We start from the raw sequence: 25250 nt of genomic DNA, 5'->3' as shown, positions 1-25250 counted from the left end.
AGAACAACTTCTTCTGCGCAGCTTGTTTTCTAGGCAGCAGCGCTATTGTGATGTCATCGGGGGGCATTGTGACAAGCCGCCAGTGTTCCGTCTCTTCATGTTGTGCACAGTTCAAACGGAAAATACATCAACAGGCAGACTACAGAAAAGCTTACTATCAAAGGTTAGAGGGGGGCTTTCTCAGAGGGCTTTTTACAGTTTTTCTATTCCCAATTAGCCGTTTAAGTGTACTTATTGAAAGTAGTAATTCTTTCATAGGCCGCCCTTTCTTAGTATTTGACGTTCCTTATATTGCGGTATGAGGCTTCGCAGTAGGTTGCAAACATTCATCACCCATGACTGTCCCCAATTGAGCTCAGAAGCTCAATGTCTATCATGACCTCTCTTTTAGAATGTCCAAGAGCAAGCAAACTATTCCTCCAGGAGAGGGCGCCAACAGACTACTAAAGAGATCATCATTACTCAAAGAAAACCCCAAAAACCAATGCATGATAGGAATAAACAGGTAACTTTCTTTGGAGTGGAAGCGGAGAGATCGCACCAGATGCCAATTCTAGATCTTATCACACCTGTGGTCACTGCAGCAGCAGGTGAATCCACTTTGTCCAAAAGGGATCTATTCCATTCAATTGCAAATGATCTAGATAAGACAGAGAACTGCAGCACGGGGACATAGCCGAGTTGGTCAGGTTGAGTGGTGATGAGTTTGCTATTTGGATGAATAAAGAAAGTCAAAAGTGTGAAAGATAAAAAACAAAAGGAGGAAGTGTGAAAAGTGAATGGGCCAAATTGAGGTGCATATGAAGACGTATGCTTTCTTCCAATTCATTAAATCGGGCTAATATGAATCAGGTGAATTGAGTTCTGCTTTTGGAAACTGGGTTAAGAAGGGGTGCACCGTTCCTGGAGGTACTGCAATACCAGGTCAATGCGTGGAGTGGACAGAGCAAGCTCTTTTTCCATCTCCCTGTTCTAAAAATCCATTTAATATATGGTCCCCAGATAGGGGACGTATCAGATATTAAACTGATAAGAACAGATACTACACTTGATCTTAGCCAAAAGGCCGAGAAGCGATAACCAGAATTGGTTTGGGCCTCGAGTGGCACCCTGGCCTATGCCGGACACATCTTAGGGAGAGAGAGCGAGAGGGAGACAAACCCACGCCTACACAAGACATTTTGTCACCCAAGCCAACCCTTGAAAAGGCTGCTTTGCAGAGCAAAAACAAGAAGAATGGTGCGTTTTGCAGCCGCCGCCCACTGCAATGAATCTGAATAACTCCTCCTTTAGGGCGCAAGCAACTCCCCTCCCCCTTGCAGTCTTTCCAATTCACGATACAAAAAGACGGACAGGACAGGTTGCCTGACTTTCCGTCACTGCCACCCTTTGCCATCCTTACCCGTAGAAAGCCCTTTCATCATCCCCAAACCCTAATCTTTTCCCTTTCCTTCCCAGCCCCCAAACCCTGCCCTCTGTACCTTTCTCACCACCCGCTTCCCTTCTCCTGTCATCCCCCTACCACCCGGGAAAAAAAGAGATTGCCCCCTCCTTCCACTAGCCCACCCTCCCACCCAAAGAACAACTTCTTCTGCGCAGCTTGTTTTCTAGGCAGCAGCGCTATTGTGATGTCATCGGGGGGCATTGTGACAAGCCGCCAGTGTTCCGTCTCTTCATGTTGTGCACAGTTCAAACGGAAAATACATCAACAGGCAGACTACAGAAAAGCTTACTATCAAAGGTTAGAGGGGGGCTTTCTCAGAGGGCTTTTTACAGTTTTTCTATTCCCAATTAGCCGTTTAAGTGTACTTATTGAAAGTAGTAATTCTTTCATAGGCCGCCCTTTCTTAGTATTTGACGTTCCTTATATTGCGGTATGAGGCTTCGCAGTAGGTTGCAAACATTCATCACCCATGACTGTCCCCAATTGAGCTCAGAAGCTCAATGTCTATCATGACCTCTCTTTTAGAATGTCCAAGAGCAAGCAAACTATTCCTCCAGGAGAGGGCGCCAACAGACTACTAAAGAGATCATCATTACTCAAAGAAAACCCCAAAAACCAATGCATGATAGGAATAAACAGGTAACTTTCTTTGGAGTGGAAGCGGAGAGATCGCACCAGATGCCAATTCTAGATCTTATCACACCTGTGGTCACTGCAGCAGCAGGTGAATCCACTTTGTCCAAAAGGGATCTATTCCATTCAATTGCAAATGATCTAGATAAGACAGAGAACTGCAGCACGAGGACATAGCCGAGTTGGTCAGGTTGAGTGGTGATGAGTTTGCTATTTGGATGAATAAAGAAAGTCAAAAGTGTGAAAGATAAAAAACAAAAGGAGGAAGTGTGAAAAGTGAATGGGCCAAATTGAGGTGCATATGAAGACGTATGCTTTCTTCCAATTCATTAAATCGGGCTAATATGAATCAGGTGAATTGAGTTCTGCTTTTGGAAACTGGGTTAAGAAGGGGTGCACCGTTCCTGGAGGTACTGCAATACCAGGTCAATGCGTGGAGTGGACAGAGCAAGCTCTTTTTCCATCTCCCTGTTCTAAAAATCCATTTAATATATGGTCCCCAGATAGGGGACGTATCAGATATTAAACTGATAAGAACAGATACTACACTTGATCTTAGCCAAAAGGCCGAGAAGCGAAAACCAGAATTGGTTTGGGCCTCGAGTGGCACCCTGGCCTATGCCGGACACATCTTAGGGAGAGAGAGCGAGAGGGAGACAAACCCACGCCTACACAAGACATTTTGTCACCCAAGCCAACCCTTGAAAAGGCTGCTTTGCAGAGCAAAAACAAGAAGAATGGTGCGTTTTGCAGCCGCCGCCCACTGCAATGAATCTGAATAACTCCTCCTTTAGGGCGCAAGCAACTCCCCTCCCCCTTGCAGTCTTTCCAATTCACGATACAAAAAGACGGACAGGACAGGTTGCCTGACTTTCCGTCACTGCCACCCTTTGCCATCCTTACCCGTAGAAAGCCCTTTCATCATCCCCAAACCCTAATCTTTTCCCTTTCCTTCCCAGCCCCCAAACCCTGCCCTCTGTACCTTTCTCACCACCCGCTTCCCTTCTCCTGTCATCCCCCTACCACCCGGGAAAAAAAGAGATTGCCCCCTCCTTCCACTAGCCCACCCTCCCACCCAAAGAACAACTTCTTCTGCGCAGCTTGTTTTCTAGGCAGCAGCGCTATTGTGATGTCATCGGGGGGCATTGTGACAAGCCGCCAGTGTTCCGTCTCTTCATGTTGTGCACAGTTCAAACGGAAAATACATCAACAGGCAGACTACAGAAAAGCTTACTATCAAAGGTTAGAGGGGGGCTTTCTCAGAGGGCTTTTTACAGTTTTTCTATTCCCAATTAGCCGTTTAAGTGTACTTATTGAAAGTAGTAATTCTTTCATAGGCCGCCCTTTCTTAGTATTTGACGTTCCTTATATTGCGGTATGAGGCTTCGCAGTAGGTTGCAAACATTCATCACCCATGACTGTCCCCAATTGAGCTCAGAAGCTCAATGTCTATCATGACCTCTCTTTTAGAATGTCCAAGAGCAAGCAAACTATTCCTCCAGGAGAGGGCGCCAACAGACTACTAAAGAGATCATCATTACTCAAAGAAAACCCCAAAAACCAATGCATGATAGGAATAAACAGGTAACTTTCTTTGGAGTGGAAGCGGAGAGATCGCACCAGATGCCAATTCTAGATCTTATCACACCTGTGGTCACTGCAGCAGCAGGTGAATCCACTTTGTCCAAAAGGAATCTATTCCATTCAATTGCAAATGATCTAGATAAGACAGAGAACTGCAGCACGGGGACATAGCCGAGTTGGTCAGGTTGAGTGGTGATGAGTTTGCTATTTGGATGAATAAAGAAAGTCAAAAGTGTGAAAGATAAAAAACAAAAGGAGGAAGTGTGAAAAGTGAATGGGCCAAATTGAGGTGCATATGAAGACGTATGCTTTCTTCCAATTCATTAAATCGGGCTAATATGAATCAGGTGAATTGAGTTCTGCTTTTGGAAACTGGGTTAAGAAGGGGTGCACCGTTCCTGGAGGTACTGCAATACCAGGTCAATGCGTGGAGTGGACAGAGCAAGCTCTTTTTCCATCTCCCTGTTCTAAAAATCCATTTAATATATGGTCCCCAGATAGGGGACGTATCAGATATTAAACTGATAAGAACAGATACTACACTTGATCTTAGCCAAAAGGCCGAGAAGCGATAACCAGAATTGGTTTGGGCCTCGAGTGGCACCCTGGCCTATGCCGGACACATCTTAGGGAGAGAGAGCGAGAGGGAGACAAACCCACGCCTACACAAGACATTTTGTCACCCAAGCCAACCCTTGAAAAGGCTGCTTTGCAGAGCAAAAACAAGAAGAATGGTGCGTTTTGCAGCCGCCGCCCACTGCAATGAATCTGAATAACTCCTCCTTTAGGGCGCAAGCAACTCCCCTCCCCCTTGCAGTCTTTCCAATTCACGATACAAAAAGACGGACAGGACAGGTTGGCTGACTTTCCGTCACTGCCACCCTTTGCCATCCTTACCCGTAGAAAGCCCTTTCATCATCCCCAAACCCTAATCTTTTCCCTTTCCTTCCCAGCCCCCAAACCCTGCCCTCTGTACCTTTCTCACCACCCGCTTCCCTTCTCCTGTCATCCCCCTACCACCCGGGAAAAAAAGAGATTGCCCCCTCCTTCCACTAGCCCACCCTCCCACCCAAAGAACAACTTCTTCTGCGCAGCTTGTTTTCTAGGCAGCAGCGCTATTGTGATGTCATCGGGGGGCATTGTGACAAGCCGCCAGTGTTCCGTCTCTTCATGTTGTGCACAGTTCAAACGGAAAATACATCAACAGGCAGACTACAGAAAAGCTTACTATCAAAGGTTAGAGGGGGGCTTTCTCAGAGGGCTTTTTACAGTTTTTCTATTCCCAATTAGCCGTTTAAGTGTACTTATTGAAAGTAGTAATTCTTTCATAGGCCGCCCTTTCTTAGTATTTGACGTTCCTTATATTGCGGTATGAGGCTTCGCAGTAGGTTGCAAACATTCATCACCCATGACTGTCCCCAATTGAGCTCAGAAGCTCAATGTCTATCATGACCTCTCTTTTAGAATGTCCAAGAGCAAGCAAACTATTCCTCCAGGAGAGGGCGCCAACAGACTACTAAAGAGATCATCATTACTCAAAGAAAACCCCAAAAACCAATGCATGATAGGAATAAACAGGTAACTTTCTTTGGAGTGGAAGCGGAGAGATCGCACCAGATGCCAATTCTAGATCTTATCACACCTGTGGTCACTGCAGCAGCAGGTGAATCCACTTTGTCCAAAAGGGATCTATTCCATTCAATTGCAAATGATCTAGATAAGACAGAGAACTGCAGCACGGGGACATAGCCGAGTTGGTCAGGTTGAGTGGTGATGAGTTTGCTATTTGGATGAATAAAGAAAGTCAAAAGTGTGAAAGATAAAAAACAAAAGGAGGAAGTGTGAAAAGTGAATGGGCCAAATTGAGGTGCATATGAAGACGTATGCTTTCTTCCAATTCATTAAATCGGGCTAATATGAATCAGGTGAATTGAGTTCTGCTTTTGGAAACTGGGTTAAGAAGGGGTGCACCGTTCCTGGAGGTACTGCAATACCAGGTCAATGCGTGGAGTGGACAGAGCAAGCTCTTTTTCCATCTCCCTGTTCTAAAAATCCATTTAATATATGGTCCCCAGATAGGGGACGTATCAGATATTAAACTGATAAGAACAGATTTGATTTAATGAAGCTTTCCAAAGCACCGCAAAAATGCATGACCGAAGTCACACCAAAAACAGTGCAAAGGCTAGGATTCGTGTGGACCCCTCCGTGAGAAGAGGATCCCCAAAAATCAACCCCGTCCCTCCGAGCCAGAAGGCCACAGCGAGGGTCAGGGATCTTCGGTGCTCCCCCAAGCCGAAGCCTGGTTGAGCCTTGTTGTTGCTCCCAGCGTCCACCGAGGCATCTTACCCAAGTGGAGTAGGGAGCTACTAGTCGTTGGTTTCGCAGCCGAGACTGCCCGGACCGTCAACCGGTGTTGGTTTCTCAGCCCAAGGCTGACCGGACCTCCAACCGGGTGTTGGTTTCTCAGCCCAAGGCTGACCGGACCTCCAACCGGGTGTTGGTTTCTCAGCCCAAGGCTAACCGGACCTCCAACCGGGTGTTGGTTTCTCAGCCAAAGCTGACCCGGAGCTCCAACCGGGTGTTGGTTTCTCAGCCCAAAGCTGACCGGACCTCCGACCGGGATTAAAAAAATTTCCCTTCTTAGCCAGAAGGCCAGGATAGGGCAATATGCTTGGAAAGTATGAATAGGCAAGGCGCGGCGTGCGACAGAGTCTGAGGCTTACCAGGGTCCCAACCTAGCAAGTTCAGACTCCCTCCAGGGTGTCCATTCCTGGGGCACATTGCACCATAACCCCCACACTTACTCAGTCTAATAGCCTCAATCCTGGTAGGGCCATGGTTTCCTCTAGATGGATATACTATCCTCCCAAAGTACTAACAAGTGCAACCTTCCAGTGTGCATTGCATCATTGTACTAAGGTGGCCGGAGCCTTAAACCACCTTTTCGAACGATACTACACTTGATCTTAGCCAAAAGAACAGATACTACACTTGATCTTAGCCAAAAGGCCGAGAAGCGATAACCAGAATTGGTTTGGGCCTCGAGTGGCACCCTGGCCTATGCCGGACACATCTTAGGGAGAGAGAGCGAGAGGGAGACAAACCCACGCCTACACAAGACATTTTGTCACCCAAGCCAACCCTTGAAAAGGCTGCTTTGCAGAGCAAAAACAAGAAGAATGGTGCGTTTTGCAGCCGCCGCCCACTGCAATGAATCTGAATAACTCCTCCTTTAGGGCGCAAGCAACTCCCCTCCCCCTTGCAGTCTTTCCAATTCACGATACAAAAAGACGGACAGGACAGGTTGCCTGACTTTCCGTCACTGCCACCCTTTGCCATCCTTACCCGTAGAAAGCCCTTTCATCATCCCCAAACCCTAATCTTTTCCCTTTCCTTCCCAGCCCCCAAACCCTGCCCTCTGTACCTTTCTCACCACCCGCTTCCCTTCTCCTGTCATCCCCCTACCACCCGGGAAAAAAAGAGATTGCCCCCTCCTTCCACTAGCCCACCCTCCCACCCAAAGAACAACTTCTTCTGCGCAGCTTGTTTTCTAGGCAGCAGCGCTATTGTGATGTCATCGGGGGGCATTGTGACAAGCCGCCAGTGTTCCGTCTCTTCATGTTGTGCACAGTTCAAACGGAAAATACATCAACAGGCAGACTACAGAAAAGCTTACTATCAAAGGTTAGAGGGGGGCTTTCTCAGAGGGCTTTTTACAGTTTTTCTATTCCCAATTAGCCGTTTAAGTGTACTTATTGAAAGTAGTAATTCTTTCATAGGCCGCCCTTTCTTAGTATTTGACGTTCCTTATATTGCGGTATGAGGCTTCGCAGTAGGTTGCAAACATTCATCACCCATGACTGTCCCCAATTGAGCTCAGAAGCTCAATGTCTATCATGACCTCTCTTTTAGAATGTCCAAGAGCAAGCAAACTATTCCTCCAGGAGAGGGCGCCAACAGACTACTAAAGAGATCATCATTACTCAAAGAAAACCCCAAAAACCAATGCATGATAGGAATAAACAGGTAACTTTCTTTGGAGTGGAAGCGGAGAGATCGCACCAGATGCCAATTCTAGATCTTATCACACCTGTGGTCACTGCAGCAGCAGGTGAATCCACTTTGTCCAAAAGGGATCTATTCCATTCAATTGCAAATGATCTAGATAAGACAGAGAACTGCAGCACGGGGACATAGCCGAGTTGGTCAGGTTGAGTGGTGATGAGTTTGCTATTTGGATGAATAAAGAAAGTCAAAAGTGTGAAAGATAAAAAACAAAAGGAGGAAGTGTGAAAAGTGAATGGGCCAAATTGAGGTGCATATGAAGACGTATGCTTTCTTCCAATTCATTAAATCGGGCTAATATGAATCAGGTGAATTGAGTTCTGCTTTTGGAAACTGGGTTAAGAAGGGGTGCACCGTTCCTGGAGGTACTGCAATACCAGGTCAATGCGTGGAGTGGACAGAGCAAGCTCTTTTTCCATCTCCCTGTTCTAAAAATCCATTTAATATATGGTCCCCAGATAGGGGACGTTTCAGATATTAAACTGATAAGAACAGATACTACACTTGATCTTAGCCAAAAGGCCGAGAAGCGATAACCAGAATTGGTTTGGGCCTCGAGTGGCACCCTGGCCTATGCCGGACACATCTTAGGGAGAGAGAGCGAGAGGGAGACAAACCCACGCCTACACAAGACATTTTGTCACCCAAGCCAACCCTTGAAAAGGCTGCTTTGCAGAGCAAAAACAAGAAGAATGGTGCGTTTTGCAGCCGCCGCCCACTGCAATGAATCTGAATAACTCCTCCTTTAGGGCGCAAGCAACTCCCCTCCCCCTTGCAGTCTTTCCAATTCACGATACAAAAAGACAGACAGGACAGGTTGCCTGACTTTCCGTCACTGCCACCCTTTGCCATCCTTACCCGTAGAAAGCCCTTTCATCATCCCCAAACCCTAATCTTTTCCCTTTCCTTCCCAGCCCCCAAACCCTGCCCTCTGTACCTTTCTCACCACCCGCTTCCCTTCTCCTGTCATCCCCCTACCACCCGGGAAAAAAAGAGATTGCCCCCTCCTTCCACTAGCCCACCCTCCCACCCAAAGAACAACTTCTTCTGCGCAGCTTGTTTTCTAGGCAGCAGCGCTATTGTGATGTCATCGGGGGGCATTGTGACAAGCCGCCAGTGTTCCGTCTCTTCATGTTGTGCACAGTTCAAACGGAAAATACATCAACAGGCAGACTACAGAAAAGCTTACTATCAAAGGTTAGAGGGGGGCTTTCTCAGAGGGCTTTTTACAGTTTTTCTATTCCCAATTAGCCGTTTAAGTGTACTTATTGAAAGTAGTAATTCTTTCATAGGCCGCCCTTTCTTAGTATTTGACGTTCCTTATATTGCGGTATGAGGCTTCGCAGTAGGTTGCAAACATTCATCACCCATGACTGTCCCCAATTGAGCTCAGAAGCTCAATGTCTATCATGACCTCTCTTTTAGAATGTCCAAGAGCAAGCAAACTATTCCTCCAGGAGAGGGCGCCAACAGACTACTAAAGAGATCATCATTACTCAAAGAAAACCCCAAAAACCAATGCATGATAGGAATAAACAGGTAACTTTCTTTGGAGTGGAAGCGGAGAGATCGCACCAGATGCCAATTCTAGATCTTATCACACCTGTGGTCACTGCAGCAGCAGGTGAATCCACTTTGTCCAAAAGGGATCTATTCCATTCAATTGCAAATGATCTAGATAAGACAGAGAACTGCAGCACGGGGACATAGCCGAGTTGGTCAGGTTGAGTGGTGATGAGTTTGCTATTTGGATGAATAAAGAAAGTCAAAAGTGTGAAAGATAAAAAACAAAAGGAGGAAGTGTGAAAAGTGAATGGGCCAAATTGAGGTGCATATGAAGACGTATGCTTTCTTCCAATTCATTAAATCGGGCTAATATGAATCAGGTGAATTGAGTTCTGCTTTTGGAAACTGGGTTAAGAAGGGGTGCACCGTTCCTGGAGGTACTGCAATACCAGGTCAATGCGTGGAGTGGACAGAGCAAGCTCTTTTTCCATCTCCCTGTTCTAAAAATCCATTTAATATATGGTCCCCAGATAGGGGACGTATCAGATATTAAACTGATAAGAACAGATACTACACTTGATCTTAGCCAAAAGGCCGAGAAGCGATAACCAGAATTGGTTTGGGCCTCGAGTGGCACCCTGGCCTATGCCGGACACATCTTAGGGAGAGAGAGCGAGAGGGAGACAAACCCACGCCTACACAAGACATTTTGTCACCCAAGCCAACCCTTGAAAAGGCTGCTTTGCAGAGCAAAAACAAGAAGAATGGTGCGTTTTGCAGCCGCCGCCCACTGCAATGAATCTGAATAACTCCTCCTTTAGGGCGCAAGCAACTCCCCTCCCCCTTGCAGTCTTTCCAATTCACGATACAAAAAGACGGACAGGACAGGTTGCCTGACTTTCCGTCACTGCCACCCTTTGCCATCCTTACCCGTAGAAAGCCCTTTCATCATCCCCAAACCCTAATCTTTTCCCTTTCCTTCCCAGCCCCCAAACCCTGCCCTCTGTACCTTTCTCACCACCCGCTTCCCTTCTCCTGTCATCCCCCTACCACCCGGGAAAAAAAGAGATTGCCCCCTCCTTCCACTAGCCCACCCTCCCACCCAAAGAACAACTTCTTCTGCGCAGCTTGTTTTCTAGGCAGCAGCGCTATTGTGATGTCATCGGGGGGCATTGTGACAAGCCGCCAGTGTTCCGTCTCTTCATGTTGTGCACAGTTCAAACGGAAAATACATCAACAGGCAGACTACAGAAAAGCTTACTATCAAAGGTTAGAGGGGGGCTTTCTCAGAGGGCTTTTTACAGTTTTTCTATTCCCAATTAGCCGTTTAAGTGTACTTATTGAAAGTAGTAATTCTTTCATAGGCCGCCCTTTCTTAGTATTTGACGTTCCTTATATTGCGGTATGAGGCTTCGCAGTAGGTTGCAAACATTCATCACCCATGACTGTCCCCAATTGAGCTCAGAAGCTCAATGTCTATCATGACCTCTCTTTTAGAATGTCCAAGAGCAAGCAAACTATTCCTCCAGGAGAGGGCGCCAACAGACTACTAAAGAGATCATCATTACTCAAAGAAAACCCCAAAAACCAATGCATGATAGGAATAAACAGGTAACTTTCTTTGGAGTGGAAGCGGAGAGATCGCACCAGATGCCAATTCTAGATCTTATCACACCTGTGGTCACTGCAGCAGCAGGTGAATCCACTTTGTCCAAAAGGGATCTATTCCATTCAATTGCAAATGATCTAGATAAGACAGAGAACTGCAGCACGGGGACATAGCCGAGTTGGTCAGGTTGAGTGGTGATGAGTTTGCTATTTGGATGAATAAAGAAAGTCAAAAGTGTGAAAGATAAAAAACAAAAGGAGGAAGTGTGAAAAGTGAATGGGCCAAATTGAGGTGCATATGAAGACGTATGCTTTCTTCCAATTCATTAAATCGGGCTAATATGAATCAGGTGAATTGAGTTCTGCTTTTGGAAACTGGGTTAAGAAGGGGTGCACCGTTCCTGGAGGTACTGCAATACCAGGTCAATGCGTGGAGTGGACAGAGCAAGCTCTTTTTCCATCTCCCTGTTCTAAAAATCCATTTAATATATGGTCCCCAGATAGGGGACGTATCAGATATTAAACTGATAAGAACAGATACTACACTTGATCTTAGCCAAAAGGCCGAGAAGCGATAACCAGAATTGGTTTGGGCCTCGAGTGGCACCCTGGCCTATGCCGGACACATCTTAGGGAGAGAGAGCGAGAGGGAGACAAACCCACGCCTACACAAGACATTTTGTCACCCAAGCCAACCCTTGAAAAGGCTGCTTTGCAGAGCAAAAACAAGAAGAATGGTGCGTTTTGCAGCCGCCGCCCACTGCAATGAATCTGAATAACTCCTCCTTTAGGGCGCAAGCAACTCCCCTCCCCCTTGCAGTCTTTCCAATTCACGATACAAAAAGACGGACAGGACAGGTTGCCTGACTTTCCGTCACTGCCACCCTTTGCCATCCTTACCCGTAGAAAGCCCTTTCATCATCCCCAAACCCTAATCTTTTCCCTTTCCTTCCCAGCCCCCAAACCCTGCCCTCTGTACCTTTCTCACCACCCGCTTCCCTTCTCCTGTCATCCCCCTACCACCCGGGAAAAAAAGAGATTGCCCCCTCCTTCCACTAGCCCACCCTCCCACCCAAAGAACAACTTCTTCTGCGCAGCTTGTTTTCTAGGCAGCAGCGCTATTGTGATGTCATCGGGGGGCATTGTGACAAGCCGCCAGTGTTCCGTCTCTTCATGTTGTGCACAGTTCAAACGGAAAATACATCAACAGGCAGACTACAGAAAAGCTTACTATCAAAGGTTAGAGGGGGGCTTTCTCAGAGGGCTTTTTACAGTTTTTCTATTCCCAATTAGCCGTTTAAGTGTACTTATTGAAAGTAGTAATTCTTTCATAGGCCGCCCTTTCTTAGTATTTGACGTTCCTTATATTGCGGTATGAGGCTTCGCAGTAGGTTGCAAACATTCATCACCCATGACTGTCCCCAATTGAGCTCAGAAGCTCAATGTCTATCATGACCTCTCTTTTAGAATGTCCAAGAGCAAGCAAACTATTCCTCCAGGAGAGGGCGCCAACAGACTACTAAAGAGATCATCATTACTCAAAGAAAACCCCAAAAACCAATGCATGATAGGAATAAACAGGTAACTTTCTTTGGAGTGGAAGCGGAGAGATCGCACCAGATGCCAATTCTAGATCTTATCACACCTGTGGTCACTGCAGCAGCAGGTGAATCCACTTTGTCCAAAAGGGATCTATTCCATTCAATTGCAAATGATCTAGATAAGACAGAGAACTGCAGCACGGGGACATAGCCGAGTTGGTCAGGTTGAGTGGTGATGAGTTTGCTATTTGGATGAATAAAGAAAGTCAAAAGTGTGAAAGATAAAAAACAAAAGGAGGAAGTGTGAAAAGTGAATGGGCCAAATTGAGGTGCATATGAAGACGTATGCTTTCTTCCAATTCATTAAATCGGGCTAATATGAATCAGGTGAATTGAGTTCTGCTTTTGGAAACTGGGTTAAGAAGGGGTGCACCGTTCCTGGAGGTACTGCAATACCAGGTCAATGCGTGGAGTGGACAGAGCAAGCTCTTTTTCCATCTCCCTGTTCTAAAAATCCATTTAATATATGGTCCCCAGATAGGGGACGTATCAGATATTAAACTGATAAGAACAGATACTACACTTGATCTTTGCCAAAAGGCCGAGAAGCGATAACCAGAATTGGTTTGGGCCTCGAGTGGCACCCTGGCCTATGCCGGACACATCTTAGGGAGAGAGAGCGAGAGGGAGACAAACCCACGCCTACACAAGACATTTTGTCACCCAAGCCAACCCTTGAAAAGGCTGCTTTGCAGAGCAAAAACAAGAAGAATGGTGCGTTTTGCAGCCGCCGCCCACTGCAATGAATCTGAATAACTCCTCCTTTAGGGCGCAAGCAACTCCCCTCCCCCTTGCAGTCTTTCCAATTCACGATACAAAAAGACGGACAGGACAGGTTGCCTGACTTTCCGTCACTGCCACCCTTTGCCATCCTTACCCGTAGAAAGCCCTTTCATCATCCCCAAACCCTAATCTTTTCCCTTTCCTTCCCAGCCCCCAAACCCTGCCCTCTGTACCTTTCTCACCACCCGCTTCCCTTCTCCTGTCATCCCCCTACCACCCGGGAAAAAAAGAGATTGCCCCCTCCTTCCACTAGCCCACCCTCCCACCCAAAGAACAACTTCTTCTGCGCAGCTTGTTTTCTAGGCAGCAGCGCTATTGTGATGTCATCGGGGGGCATTGTGACAAGCCGCCAGTGTTCCGTCTCTTCATGTTGTGCACAGTTCAAACGGAAAATACATCAACAGGCAGACTACAGAAAAGCTTACTATCAAAGGTTAGAGGGGGGCTTTCTCAGAGGGCTTTTTACAGTTTTTCTATTCCCAATTAGCCGTTTAAGTGTACTTATTGAAAGTAGTAATTCTTTCATAGGCCGCCCTTTCTTAGTATTTGACGTTCCTTATATTGCGGTATGAGGCTTCGCAGTAGGTTGCAAACATTCATCACCCATGACTGTCCCCAATTGAGCTCAGAAGCTCAATGTCTATCATGACCTCTCTTTTAGAATGTCCAAGAGCAAGCAAACTATTCCTCCAGGAGAGGGCGCCAACAGACTACTAAAGAGATCATCATTACTCAAAGAAAACCCCAAAAACCAATGCATGATAGGAATAAACAGGTAACTTTCTTTGGAGTGGAAGCGGAGAGATCGCACCAGATGCCAATTCTAGATCTTATCACACCTGTGGTCACTGCAGCAGCAGGTGAATCCACTTTGTCCAAAAGGGATCTATTCCATTCAATTGCAAATGATCTAGATAAGACAGAGAACTGCAGCACGGGGACATAGCCGAGTTGGTCAGGTTGAGTGGTGATGAGTTTGCTATTTGGATGAATAAAGAAAGTCAAAAGTGTGAAAGATAAAAAACAAAAGGAGGAAGTGTGAAAAGTGAATGGGCCAAATTGAGGTGCATATGAAGACGTATGCTTTCTTCCAATTCATTAAATCGGGCTAATATGAATCAGGTGAATTGAGTTCTGCTTTTGGAAACTGGGTTAAGAAGGGGTGCACCGTTCCTGGAGGTACTGCAATACCAGGTCAATGCGTGGAGTGGACAGAGCAAGCTCTTTTTCCATCTCCCTGTTCTAAAAATCCATTTAATATATGGTCCCCAGATAGGGGACGTATCAGATATTAAACTGATAAGAACAGATACTACACTTGATCTTAGCCAAAAGGCCGAGAAGCGATAACCAGAATTGGTTTGGGCCTCGAGTGGCACCCTGGCCTATGCCGGACACATCTTAGGGAGAGAGAGCGAGAGGGAGACAAACCCACGCCTACACAAGACATTTTGTCACCCAAGCCAACCCTTGAAAAGGCTGCTTTGCAGAGCAAAAACAAGAAGAATGGTGCGTTTTGCAGCCGCCGCCCACTGCAATGAATCTGAATAACTCCTCCTTTAGGGCGCAAGCAACTCCCCTCCCCCTTGCAGTCTTTCCAATTCACGATACAAAAAGACGGACAGGACAGGTTGCCTGACTTTCCGTCACTGCCACCCTTTGCCATCCTTACCCGTAGAAAGCCCTTTCATCATCCCCAAACCCTAATCTTTTCCCTTTCCTTCCCAGCCCCCAAACCCTGCCCTCTGTACCTTTCTCACCACCCGCTTCCCTTCTCCTGTCATCCCCCTACCACCCGGGAAAAAAAGAGATTGCCCCCTCCTTCCACTAGCCCACCCTCCCACCCAAAGAACAACTTCTTCTGCGCAGCTTGTTTTCTAGGCAGCAGCGCTATTGTGATGTCATCGGGGGGCATTGTGACAAGCCGCCAGTGTTCCGTCTCTTCATGTTGTGCACAGTTCAAACGGAAAATACATCAACAGGCAGACTACAGAAAAGCTTACTATCAAAGGTTAGAGGGGGGCTTTCTCAGAGGGCTTTTTACAGTTTTTCTATTCCCAATTAGCCGTTTAAGTGTACTTATTGAAAGTAGTAATTCTTTCATAGGCCGCCCTTTCTTAGTATTTGACGTTCCTTATATTGCGGTATGAGGCTTCGCAGTAGGTTGCAAACATTCATCACCCATGACTGTCCCCAATTGAGCTCAGAAGCTCAATGTCTATCATGACCTCTCTTTTAGAATGTCCAAGAGCAAGCAAACTATTCCTCCAGGAGAGGGCGCCAACAGACTACTAAAGAGATCATCATTACTCAAAGAAAACCCCAAAAACCAATGCATGATAGGAATAAACAGGTAACTTTCTTTGGAGTGGAAGCGGAGAGATCGCACCAGATGCCAATTCTAGATCTTATCACACCTGTGGTCACTGCAGCAGCAGGTGAATCCACTTTGTCCAAAAGGGATCTATTCCATTCAATTGCAAATGATCTAGATAAGACAGAGAACTGCAGCACGGGGACATAGCCGAGTTGGTCAGGTTGAGTGGTGATGAGTTTGCTATTTGGATGAATAAAGAAAGTCAAAAGTGTGAAAGATAAAAAACAAAAGGAGGAAGTGTGAAAAGTGAATGGGCCAAATTGAGGTGCATATGAAGACGTATGCTTTCTTCCAATTCATTAAATCGGGCTAATATGAATCAGGTGAATTGAGTTCTGCTTTTGGAAACTGGGTTAAGAAGGGGTGCACCGTTCCTGGAGGTACTGCAATACCAGGTCAATGCGTGGAGTGGACAGAGCAAGCTCTTTTTCCATCTCCCTGTTCTAAAAATCCATTTAATATATGGTCCCCAGATAGGGGACGTATCAGATATTAAACTGATAAGAACAGATACTACACTTGATCTTAGCCAAAAGGCCGAGAAGCGATAACCAGAATTGGTTTGGGCCTCGAGTGGCACCCTGGCCTATGCCGGACACATCTTAGGGAGAGAGAGCGAGAGGGAGACAAACCCACGCCTACACAAGACATTTTGTCACCCAAGCCAACCCTTGAAAAGGCTGCTTTGCAGAGCAAAAACAAGAAGAATGGTGCGTTTTGCAGCCGCCGCCCACTGCAATGAATCTGAATAACTCCTCCTTTAGGGCGCAAGCAACTCCCCTCCCCCTTGCAGTCTTTCCAATTCACGATACAAAAAGACGGACAGGACAGGTTGCCTGACTTTCCGTCACTGCCACCCTTTGCCATCCTTACCCGTAGAAAGCCCTTTCATCATCCCCAAACCCTAATCTTTTCCCTTTCCTTCCCAGCCCCCAAACCCTGCCCTCTGTACCTTTCTCACCACCCGCTTCCCTTCTCCTGTCATCCCCCTACCACCCGGGAAAAAAAGAGATTGCCCCCTCCTTCCACTAGCCCACCCTCCCACCCAAAGAACAACTTCTTCTGCGCAGCTTGTTTTCTAGGCAGCAGCGCTATTGTGATGTCATCGGGGGGCATTGTGACAAGCCGCCAGTGTTCCGTCTCTTCATGTTGTGCACAGTTCAAACGGAAAATACATCAACAGGCAGACTACAGAAAAGCTTACTATCAAAGGTTAGAGGGGGGCTTTCTCAGAGGGCTTTTTACAGTTTTTCTATTCCCAATTAGCCGTTTAAGTGTACTTATTGAAAGTAGTAATTCTTTCATAGGCCGCCCTTTCTTAGTATTTGACGTTCCTTATATTGCGGTATGAGGCTTCGCAGTAGGTTGCAAACATTCATCACCCATGACTGTCCCCAATTGAGCTCAGAAGCTCAATGTCTATCATGACCTCTCTTTTAGAATGTCCAAGAGCAAGCAAACTATTCCTCCAGGAGAGGGCGCCAACAGACTACTAAAGAGATCATCATTACTCAAAGAAAACCCCAAAAACCAATGCATGATAGGAATAAACAGGTAACTTTCTTTGGAGTGGAAGCGGAGAGATCGCACCAGATGCCAATTCTAGATCTTATCACACCTGTGGTCACTGCAGCAGCAGGTGAATCCACTTTGTCCAAAAGGGATCTATTCCATTCAATTGCAAATGATCTAGATAAGACAGAGAACTGCAGCACGGGGACATAGCCGAGTTGGTCAGGTTGAGTGGTGATGAGTTTGCTATTTGGATGAATAAAGAAAGTCAAAAGTGTGAAAGATAAAAAACAAAAGGAGGAAGTGTGAAAAGTGAATGGGCCAAATTGAGGTGCATATGAAGACGTATGCTTTCTTCCAATTCATTAAATCGGGCTAATATGAATCAGGTGAATTGAGTTCTGCTTTTGGAAACTGGGTTAAGAAGGGGTGCACCGTTCCTGGAGGTACTGCAATACCAGGTCAATGCGTGGAGTGGACAGAGCAAGCTCTTTTTCCATCTCCCTGTTCTAAAAATCCATTTAATATATGGTCCCCAGATAGGGGACGTATCAGATATTAAACTGATAAGAACAGATACTACACTTGATCTTAGCCAAAAGGCCGAGAAGCGATAACCAGAATTGGTTTGGGCCTCGAGTGGCACCCTGGCCTATGCCGGACACATCTTAGGGAGAGAGAGCGAGAGGGAGACAAACCCACGCCTACACAAGACATTTTGTCACCCAAGCCAACCCTTGAAAAGGCTGCTTTGCAGAGCAAAAACAAGAAGAATGGTGCGTTTTGCAGCCGCCGCCCACTGCAATGAATCTGAATAACTCCTCCTTTAGGGCGCAAGCAACTCCCCTCCCCCTTGCAGTCTTTCCAATTCACGATACAAAAAGACGGACAGGACAGGTTGCCTGACTTTCCGTCACTGCCACCCTTTGCCATCCTTACCCGTAGAAAGCGCTTTCATCATCCCCAAACCCTAATCTTTTCCCTTTCCTTCCCAGCCCCCAAACCCTGCCCTCTGTACCTTTCTCACCACCCGCTTCCCTTCTCCTGTCATCCCCCTACCACCCGGGAAAAAAAGAGATTGCCCCCTCCTTCCACTAGCCCACCCTCCCACCCAAAGAACAACTTCTTCTGCGCAGCTTGTTTTCTAGGCAGCAGCGCTATTGTGATGTCATCGGGGGGCATTGTGACAAGCCGCCAGTGTTCCGTCTCTTCATGTTGTGCACAGTTCAAACGGAAAATACATCAACAGGCAGACTACAGAAAAGCTTACTATCAAAGGTTAGAGGGGGGCTTTCTCAGAGGGCTTTTTACAGTTTTTCTATTCCCAATTAGCCGTTTAAGTGTACTTATTGAAAGTAGTAATTCTTTCATAGGCCGCCCTTTCTTAGTATTTGACGTTCCTTATATTGCGGTATGAGGCTTCGCAGTAGGTTGCAAACATTCATCACCCATGACTGTCCCCAATTGAGCTCAGAAGCTCAATGTCTATCATGACCTCTCTTTTAGAATGTCCAAGAGCAAGCAAACTATTCCTCCAGGAGAGGGCGCCAACAGACTACTAAAGAGATCATCATTACTCAAAGAAAACCCCAAAAACCAATGCATGATAGGAATAAACAGGTAACTTTCTTTGGAGTGGAAGCGGAGAGATCGCACCAGATGCCAATTCTAGATCTTATCACACCTGTGGTCACTGCAGCAGCAGGTGAATCCACTTTGTCCAAAAGGGATCTATTCCATTCAATTGCAAATGATCTAGATAAGACAGAGAACTGCAGCACGGGGACATAGCCGAGTTGGTCAGGTTGAGTGGTGATGAGTTTGCTATTTGGATGAATAAAGAAAGTCAAAAGTGTGAAAGATAAAAAACAAAAGGAGGAAGTGTGAAAAGTGAATGGGCCAAATTGAGGTGCATATGAAGACGTATGCTTTCTTCCAATTCATTAAATCGGGCTAATATGAATCAGGTGAATTGAGTTCTGCTTTTGGAAACTGGGTTAAGAAGGGGTGCACCGTTCCTGGAGGTACTGCAATACCAGGTCAATGCGTGGAGTGGACAGAGCAAGCTCTTTTTCCATCTCCCTGTTCTAAAAATCCATTTAATATATGGTCCCCAGATAGGGGACGTATCAGATATTAAACTGATAAGAACAGATACTACACTTGATCTTAGCCAAAAGGCCGAGAAGCGATAACCAGAATTGGTTTGGGCCTCGAGTGGCACCCTGGCCTATGCCGGACACATCTTAGGGAGAGAGAGCGAGAGGGAGACAAACCCACGCCTACACAAGACATTTTGTCACCCAAGCCAACCCTTGAAAAGGCTGCTTTGCAGAGCAAAAACAAGAAGAATGGTGCGTTTTGCAGCCGCCGCCCACTGCAATGAATCTGAATAACTCCTCCTTTAGGGCGCAAGCAACTCCCCTCCCCCTTGCAGTCTTTCCAATTCACGATACAAAAAGACGGACAGGACAGGTTGCCTGACTTTCCGTCACTGCCACCCTTTGCCATCCTTACCCGTAGAAAGCCCTTTCATCATCCCCAAACCCTAATCTTTTCCCTTTCCTTCCCAGCCCCCAAACCCTGCCCTCTGTACCTTTCTCACCACCCGCTTCCCTTCTCCTGTCATCCCCCTACCACCCGGGAAAAAAAGAGATTGCCCCCTCCTTCCACTAGCCCACCCTCCCACCCAAAGAACAACTTCTTCTGCGCAGCTTGTTTTCTAGGCAGCAGCGCTATTGTGATGTCATCGGGGGGCATTGTGACAAGCCGCCAGTGTTCCGTCTCTTCATGTTGTGCACAGTTCAAACGGAAAATACATCAACAGGCAGACTACAGAAAAGCTTACTATCAAAGGTTAGAGGGGGGCTTTCTCAGAGGGCTTTTTACAGTTTTTCTATTCCCAATTAGCCGTTTAAGTGTACTTATTGAAAGTAGTAATTCTTTCATAGGCCGCCCTTTCTTAGTATTTGACGTTCCTTATATTGCGGTATGAGGCTTCGCAGTAGGTTGCAAACATTCATCACCCATGACTGTCCCCAATTGAGCTCAGAAGCTCAATGTCTATCATGACCTCTCTTTTAGAATGTCCAAGAGCAAGCAAACTATTCCTCCAGGAGAGGGCGCCAACAGACTACTAAAGAGATCATCATTACTCAAAGAAAACCCCAAAAACCAATGCATGATAGGAATAAACAGGTAACTTTCTTTGGAGTGGAAGCGGAGAGATCGCACCAGATGCCAATTCTAGATCTTATCACACCTGTGGTCACTGCAGCAGCAGGTGAATCCACTTTGTCCAAAAGGGATCTATTCCATTCAATTGCAAATGATCTAGATAAGACAGAGAACTGCAGCACGGGGACATAGCCGAGTTGGTCAGGTTGAGTGGTGATGAGTTTGCTATTTGGATGAATAAAGAAAGTCAAAAGTGTGAAAGATAAAAAACAAAAGGAGGAAGTGTGAAAAGTGAATGGGCCAAATTGAGGTGCATATGAAGACGTATGCTTTCTTCCAATTCATTAAATCGGGCTAATATGAATCAGGTGAATTGAGTTCTGCTTTTGGAAACTGGGTTAAGAAGGGGTGCAACGTTCCTGGAGGTACTGCAATACCAGGTCAATGCGTGGAGTGGACAGAGCAAGCTCTTTTTCCATCTCCCTGTTCTAAAAATCCATTTAATATATGGTCCCCAGATAGGGGACGTATCAGATATTAAACTGATAAGAACAGATACTACACTTGATCTTAGCCAAAAGGCCGAGAAGCGATAACCAGAATTGGTTTGGGCCTCGAGTGGCACCCTGGCCTATGCCGGACACATCTTAGGGAGAGAGAGCGAGAGGGAGACAAACCCACGCCTACACAAGACATTTTGTCACCCAAGCCAACCCTTGAAAAGGCTGCTTTGCAGAGCAAAAACAAGAAGAATGGTGCGTTTTGCAGCCGCCGCCCACTGCAATGAATCTGAATAACTCCTCCTTTAGGGCGCAAGCAACTCCCCTCCCCCTTGCAGTCTTTCCAATTCACGATACAAAAAGACGGACAGGACAGGTTGCCTGACTTTCCGTCACTGCCACCCTTTGCCATCCTTACCCGTAGAAAGCCCTTTCATCATCCCCAAACCCTAATCTTTTCCCTTTCCTTCCCAGCCCCCAAACCCTGCCCTCTGTACCTTTCTCACCACCCGCTTCCCTTCTCCTGTCATCCCCCTACCACCCGGGAAAAAAAGAGATTGCCCCCTCCTTCCACTAGCCCACCCTCCCACCCAAAGAACAACTTCTTCTGCGCAGCTTGTTTTCTAGGCAGCAGCGCTATTGTGATGTCATCGGGGGGCATTGTGACAAGCCGCCAGTGTTCCGTCTCTTCATGTTGTGCACAGTTCAAACGGAAAATACATCAACAGGCAGACTACAGAAAAGCTTACTATCAAAGGTTAGAGGGGGGCTTTCTCAGAGGGCTTTTTACAGTTTTTCTATTCCCAATTAGCCGTTTAAGTGTACTTATTGAAAGTAGTAATTCTTTCATAGGCCGCCCTTTCTTAGTATTTGACGTTCCTTATATTGCGGTATGAGGCTTCGCAGTAGGTTGCAAACATTCATCACCCATGACTGTCCCCAATTGAGCTCAGAAGCTCAATGTCTATCATGACCTCTCTTTTAGAATGTCCAAGAGCAAGCAAACTATTCCTCCAGGAGAGGGCGCCAACAGACTACTAAAGAGATCATCATTACTCAAAGAAAACCCCAAAAACCAATGCATGATAGGAATAAACAGGTAACTTTCTTTGGAGTGGAAGCGGAGAGATCGCACCAGATGCCAATTCTAGATCTTATCACACCTGTGGTCACTGCAGCAGCAGGTGAATCCACTTTGTCCAAAAGGGATCTATTCCATTCAATTGCAAATGATCTAGATAAGACAGAGAACTGCAGCACGGGGACATAGCCGAGTTGGTCAGGTTGAGTGGTGATGAGTTTGCTATTTGGATGAATAAAGAAAGTCAAAAGTGTGAAAGATAAAAAACAAAAGGAGGAAGTGTGAAAAGTGAATGGGCCAAATTGAGGTGCATATGAAGACGTATGCTTTCTTCCAATTCATTAAATCGGGCTAATATGAATCAGGTGAATTGAGTTCTGCTTTTGGAAACTGGGTTAAGAAGGGGTGCACCGTTCCTGGAGGTACTGCAATACCAGGTCAATGCGTGGAGTGGACAGAGCAAGCTCTTTTTCCATCTCCCTGTTCTAAAAATCCATTTAATATATGGTCCCCAGATAGGGGACGTATCAGATATTAAACTGATAAGAACAGATTTTTTGATTTAATGAAGCTTTCCAAAGCACCGCAAAAAATGCATGACCGAAGTCACACCAAAAACAGTGCAAAGGCTAGGATTCGTGTGGACCCCTCCGTGAGGAGAGGGTCCCCAAAAATCAACCCCGTCCCTCCGAGCCAGAAGGCCACAGCAAGGGTCAGGGATCTTCGGTGCTCCCCCAAGCCGAAGCCTGGTTGAGCCTTGTCGTTGCTCCCAGCGTCCACCCAGGCATCTTACCCAAGTGGAGTAGAGAGCTACTAGTTGTTGGTTTCGCAGCCGAAACTGCCCGGACCGTCAACCGGTGTTGGTTTCTCAGCCCAAGGCTAACCGGACCTCCAACCGGGTGTTGGTTTCTCAGCCGAAGCTGACCCGGACCTCCAACCGGGTGTTGGTTTCTCAGCCGAAGCTGACCCAGACCTCCAACCGGGTGTTGGTTTCTCAGCCGAAGCTGACCCGGACCTCCAACCGGGTGTTGGTTTCTCAGCCCAAAGCTGAACGGACCTCCGACCATGATTATAAAAATTTTCCTTCCTAGCCAGAAGGCCGGGATAGAGCAATATGCTCAGAAAGTATGAAAGGGCAAGGTACGGTGTGCTACAGAGCCCAAGGCTCGCCGGGGTCCCAAGCCAGCAAGCTCAGACTCACTCCAGGGTCGTCAGTCCTGGGGCACATTGCACCATAGCCCCCACACTTACTCAGTCTAATAGCCTCGATCCTGGTAGGGCCATGTTTTCCTCTAGATGAATATACTATACATTAAGAGTACTAGCAAGCGCAACCTTCCAGTGTGCATTGCATCTGCCGAGCCTCACAGATACTACACTTGATCTTAGCCAAAAGGCCGAGAAGCGATAACCAGAATTGGTTTGGGCCTCGAGTGGCACCCTGGCCTATGCCGGACACATCTTAGGGAGAGAGAGCGAGAGGGAGACAAACCCACGCCTACACAAGACATTTTGTCACCCAAGCCAACCCTTGAAAAGGCTGCTTTGCAGAGCAAAAACAAGAAGAATGGTGCGTTTTGCAGCCGCCGCCCACTGCAATGAATCTGAATAACTCCTCCTTTAGGGCGCAAGCAACTCCCCTCCCCCTTGCAGTCTTTCCAATTCACGATACAAAAAGACGGACAGGACAGGTTGCCTGACTTTCCGTCACTGCCACCCTTTGCCATCCTTACCCGTAGAAAGCGCTTTCATCATCCCCAAACCCTAATCTTTTCCCTTTCCTTCCCAGCCCCCAAACCCTGCCCTCTGTACCTTTCTCACCACCCGCTTCCCTTCTCCTGTCATCCCCCTACCACCCGGGAAAAAAAGAGATTGCCCCCTCCTTCCACTAGCCCACCCTCCCACCCAAAGAACAACTTCTTCTGCGCAGCTTGTTTTCTAGGCAGCAGCGCTATTGTGATGTCATCGGGGGGCATTGTGACAAGCCGCCAGTGTTCCGTCTCTTCATGTTGTGCACAGTTCAAACGGAAAATACATCAACAGGCAGACTACAGAAAAGCTTACTATCAAAGGTTAGAGGGGGGCTTTCTCAGAGGGCTTTTTACAGTTTTTCTATTCCCAATTAGCCGTTTAAGTGTACTTATTGAAAGTAGTAATTCTTTCATAGGCCGCCCTTTCTTAGTATTTGACGTTCCTTATATTGCGGTATGAGGCTTCGCAGTAGGTTGCAAACATTCATCACCCATGACTGTCCCCAATTGAGCTCAGAAGCTCAATGTCTATCATGACCTCTCTTTTAGAATGTCCAAGAGCAAGCAAACTATTCCTCCAGGAGAGGGCGCCAACAGACTACTAAAGAGATCATCATTACTCAAAGAAAACCCCAAAAACCAATGCATGATAGGAATAAACAGGTAACTTTCTTTGGAGTGGAAGCGGAGAGATCGCACCAGATGCCAATTCTAGATCTTATCACACCTGTGGTCACTGCAGCAGCAGGTGAATCCACTTTGTCCAAAAGGGATCTATTCCATTCAATTGCAAATGATCTAGATAAGACAGAGAACTGCAGCACGGGGACATAGCCGAGTTGGTCAGGTTGAGTGGTGATGAGTTTGCTATTTGGATGAATAAAGAAAGTCAAAAGTGTGAAAGATAAAAAACAAAAGGAGGAAGTGTGAAAAGTGAATGGGCCAAATTGAGGTGCATATGAAGACGTATGCTTTCTTCCAATTCATTAAATCGGGCTAATATGAATCAGGTGAATTGAGTTCTGCTTTTGGAAACTGGGTTAAGAAGGGGTGCACCGTTCCTGGAGGTACTGCAATACCAGGTCAATGCGTGGAGTGGACAGAGCAAGCTCTTTTTCCATCTCCCTGTTCTAAAAATCCATTTAATATATGGTCCCCAGATAGGGGACGTATCAGATATTAAACTGATAAGAACAGATACTACACTTGATCTTAGCCAAAAGGCCGAGAAGCGATAACCAGAATTGGTTTGGGCCTCGAGTGGCACCCTGGCCTATGCCGGACACATCTTAGGGAGAGAGAGCGAGAGGGAGACAAACCCACGCCTACACAAGACATTTTGTCACCCAAGCCAACCCTTGAAAAGGCTGCTTTGCAGAGCAAAAACAAGAAGAATGGTGCGTTTTGCAGCCGCCGCCCACTGCAATGAATCTGAATAACTCCTCCTTTAGGGCGCAAGCAACTCCCCTCCCCCTTGCAGTCTTTCCAATTCACGATACAAAAAGACGGACAGGACAGGTTGCCTGACTTTCCGTCACTGCCACCCTTTGCCATCCTTACCCGTAGAAAGCCCTTTCATCATCCCCAAACCCTAATCTTTTCCCTTTCCTTCCCAGCCCCCAAAC

General features: G+C 46.7%; 15 non-coding genes and 2 pseudogenes across 15 annotated transcripts; all 17 read right to left on the bottom strand.

The window, feature by feature from the left end:
- Positions 1-887: 887 nt before the first annotated feature.
- Positions 888-1078, bottom strand: LOC142273101 (U2 spliceosomal RNA). The gene has a single exon (XR_012737852.1). It is a non-coding gene; the product is annotated as a U2 spliceosomal RNA (small nuclear RNA).
- A 1387-nt stretch (positions 1079-2465) lies between these two features.
- Positions 2466-2656, bottom strand: LOC142273023 (U2 spliceosomal RNA). The gene has a single exon (XR_012737802.1). It is a non-coding gene; the product is annotated as a U2 spliceosomal RNA (small nuclear RNA).
- A 1387-nt stretch (positions 2657-4043) lies between these two features.
- Positions 4044-4234, bottom strand: LOC142273099 (U2 spliceosomal RNA). The gene has a single exon (XR_012737850.1). It is a non-coding gene; the product is annotated as a U2 spliceosomal RNA (small nuclear RNA).
- Positions 4235-5621: 1387 nt separating this feature from the next.
- On the bottom strand, positions 5622-5815 carry LOC142273065 (U2 spliceosomal RNA). The gene has a single exon (XR_012737838.1). It is a non-coding gene; the product is annotated as a U2 spliceosomal RNA (small nuclear RNA).
- A 718-nt stretch (positions 5816-6533) lies between these two features.
- On the bottom strand, positions 6534-6685 carry LOC142273071 (U2 spliceosomal RNA; annotated as a pseudogene).
- Positions 6686-8072: 1387 nt separating this feature from the next.
- On the bottom strand, positions 8073-8263 carry LOC142273033 (U2 spliceosomal RNA). Its single transcript, XR_012737811.1, has one exon. It is a non-coding gene; the product is annotated as a U2 spliceosomal RNA (small nuclear RNA).
- A 1387-nt stretch (positions 8264-9650) lies between these two features.
- LOC142273098 (U2 spliceosomal RNA) lies at positions 9651-9841 on the bottom strand. Its single transcript, XR_012737849.1, has one exon. It is a non-coding gene; the product is annotated as a U2 spliceosomal RNA (small nuclear RNA).
- A 1387-nt stretch (positions 9842-11228) lies between these two features.
- LOC142273096 (U2 spliceosomal RNA) lies at positions 11229-11419 on the bottom strand. Its single transcript, XR_012737848.1, has one exon. It is a non-coding gene; the product is annotated as a U2 spliceosomal RNA (small nuclear RNA).
- A 1387-nt stretch (positions 11420-12806) lies between these two features.
- Positions 12807-12997, bottom strand: LOC142273036 (U2 spliceosomal RNA). The gene has a single exon (XR_012737814.1). It is a non-coding gene; the product is annotated as a U2 spliceosomal RNA (small nuclear RNA).
- A 1387-nt stretch (positions 12998-14384) lies between these two features.
- On the bottom strand, positions 14385-14575 carry LOC142273095 (U2 spliceosomal RNA). The gene has a single exon (XR_012737847.1). It is a non-coding gene; the product is annotated as a U2 spliceosomal RNA (small nuclear RNA).
- Positions 14576-15962: 1387 nt separating this feature from the next.
- LOC142273094 (U2 spliceosomal RNA) lies at positions 15963-16153 on the bottom strand. Its single transcript, XR_012737846.1, has one exon. It is a non-coding gene; the product is annotated as a U2 spliceosomal RNA (small nuclear RNA).
- Positions 16154-17540: 1387 nt separating this feature from the next.
- On the bottom strand, positions 17541-17731 carry LOC142273090 (U2 spliceosomal RNA). Its single transcript, XR_012737845.1, has one exon. It is a non-coding gene; the product is annotated as a U2 spliceosomal RNA (small nuclear RNA).
- Positions 17732-19118: 1387 nt separating this feature from the next.
- LOC142273078 (U2 spliceosomal RNA) lies at positions 19119-19309 on the bottom strand. The gene has a single exon (XR_012737844.1). It is a non-coding gene; the product is annotated as a U2 spliceosomal RNA (small nuclear RNA).
- Positions 19310-20696: 1387 nt separating this feature from the next.
- Positions 20697-20887, bottom strand: LOC142273025 (U2 spliceosomal RNA). The gene has a single exon (XR_012737804.1). It is a non-coding gene; the product is annotated as a U2 spliceosomal RNA (small nuclear RNA).
- A 1387-nt stretch (positions 20888-22274) lies between these two features.
- On the bottom strand, positions 22275-22472 carry LOC142273059 (U2 spliceosomal RNA). Its single transcript, XR_012737833.1, has one exon. It is a non-coding gene; the product is annotated as a U2 spliceosomal RNA (small nuclear RNA).
- A 684-nt stretch (positions 22473-23156) lies between these two features.
- On the bottom strand, positions 23157-23283 carry LOC142273079 (U2 spliceosomal RNA; annotated as a pseudogene).
- Positions 23284-24670: 1387 nt separating this feature from the next.
- Positions 24671-24861, bottom strand: LOC142273066 (U2 spliceosomal RNA). The gene has a single exon (XR_012737839.1). It is a non-coding gene; the product is annotated as a U2 spliceosomal RNA (small nuclear RNA).
- Positions 24862-25250: the final 389 nt, after the last annotated feature.

The sequence above is a fragment of the Anomaloglossus baeobatrachus genome, unplaced genomic scaffold (genome assembly GCF_048569485.1).
Source record: "Anomaloglossus baeobatrachus isolate aAnoBae1 unplaced genomic scaffold, aAnoBae1.hap1 Scaffold_357, whole genome shotgun sequence".
Lineage (NCBI taxonomy): Eukaryota > Metazoa > Chordata > Amphibia > Anura > Aromobatidae > Anomaloglossus > Anomaloglossus baeobatrachus.
The sequence above is the reverse complement of the archived record's forward strand: the minus strand, read 5'-3'. Positions and strand labels throughout refer to the sequence as shown.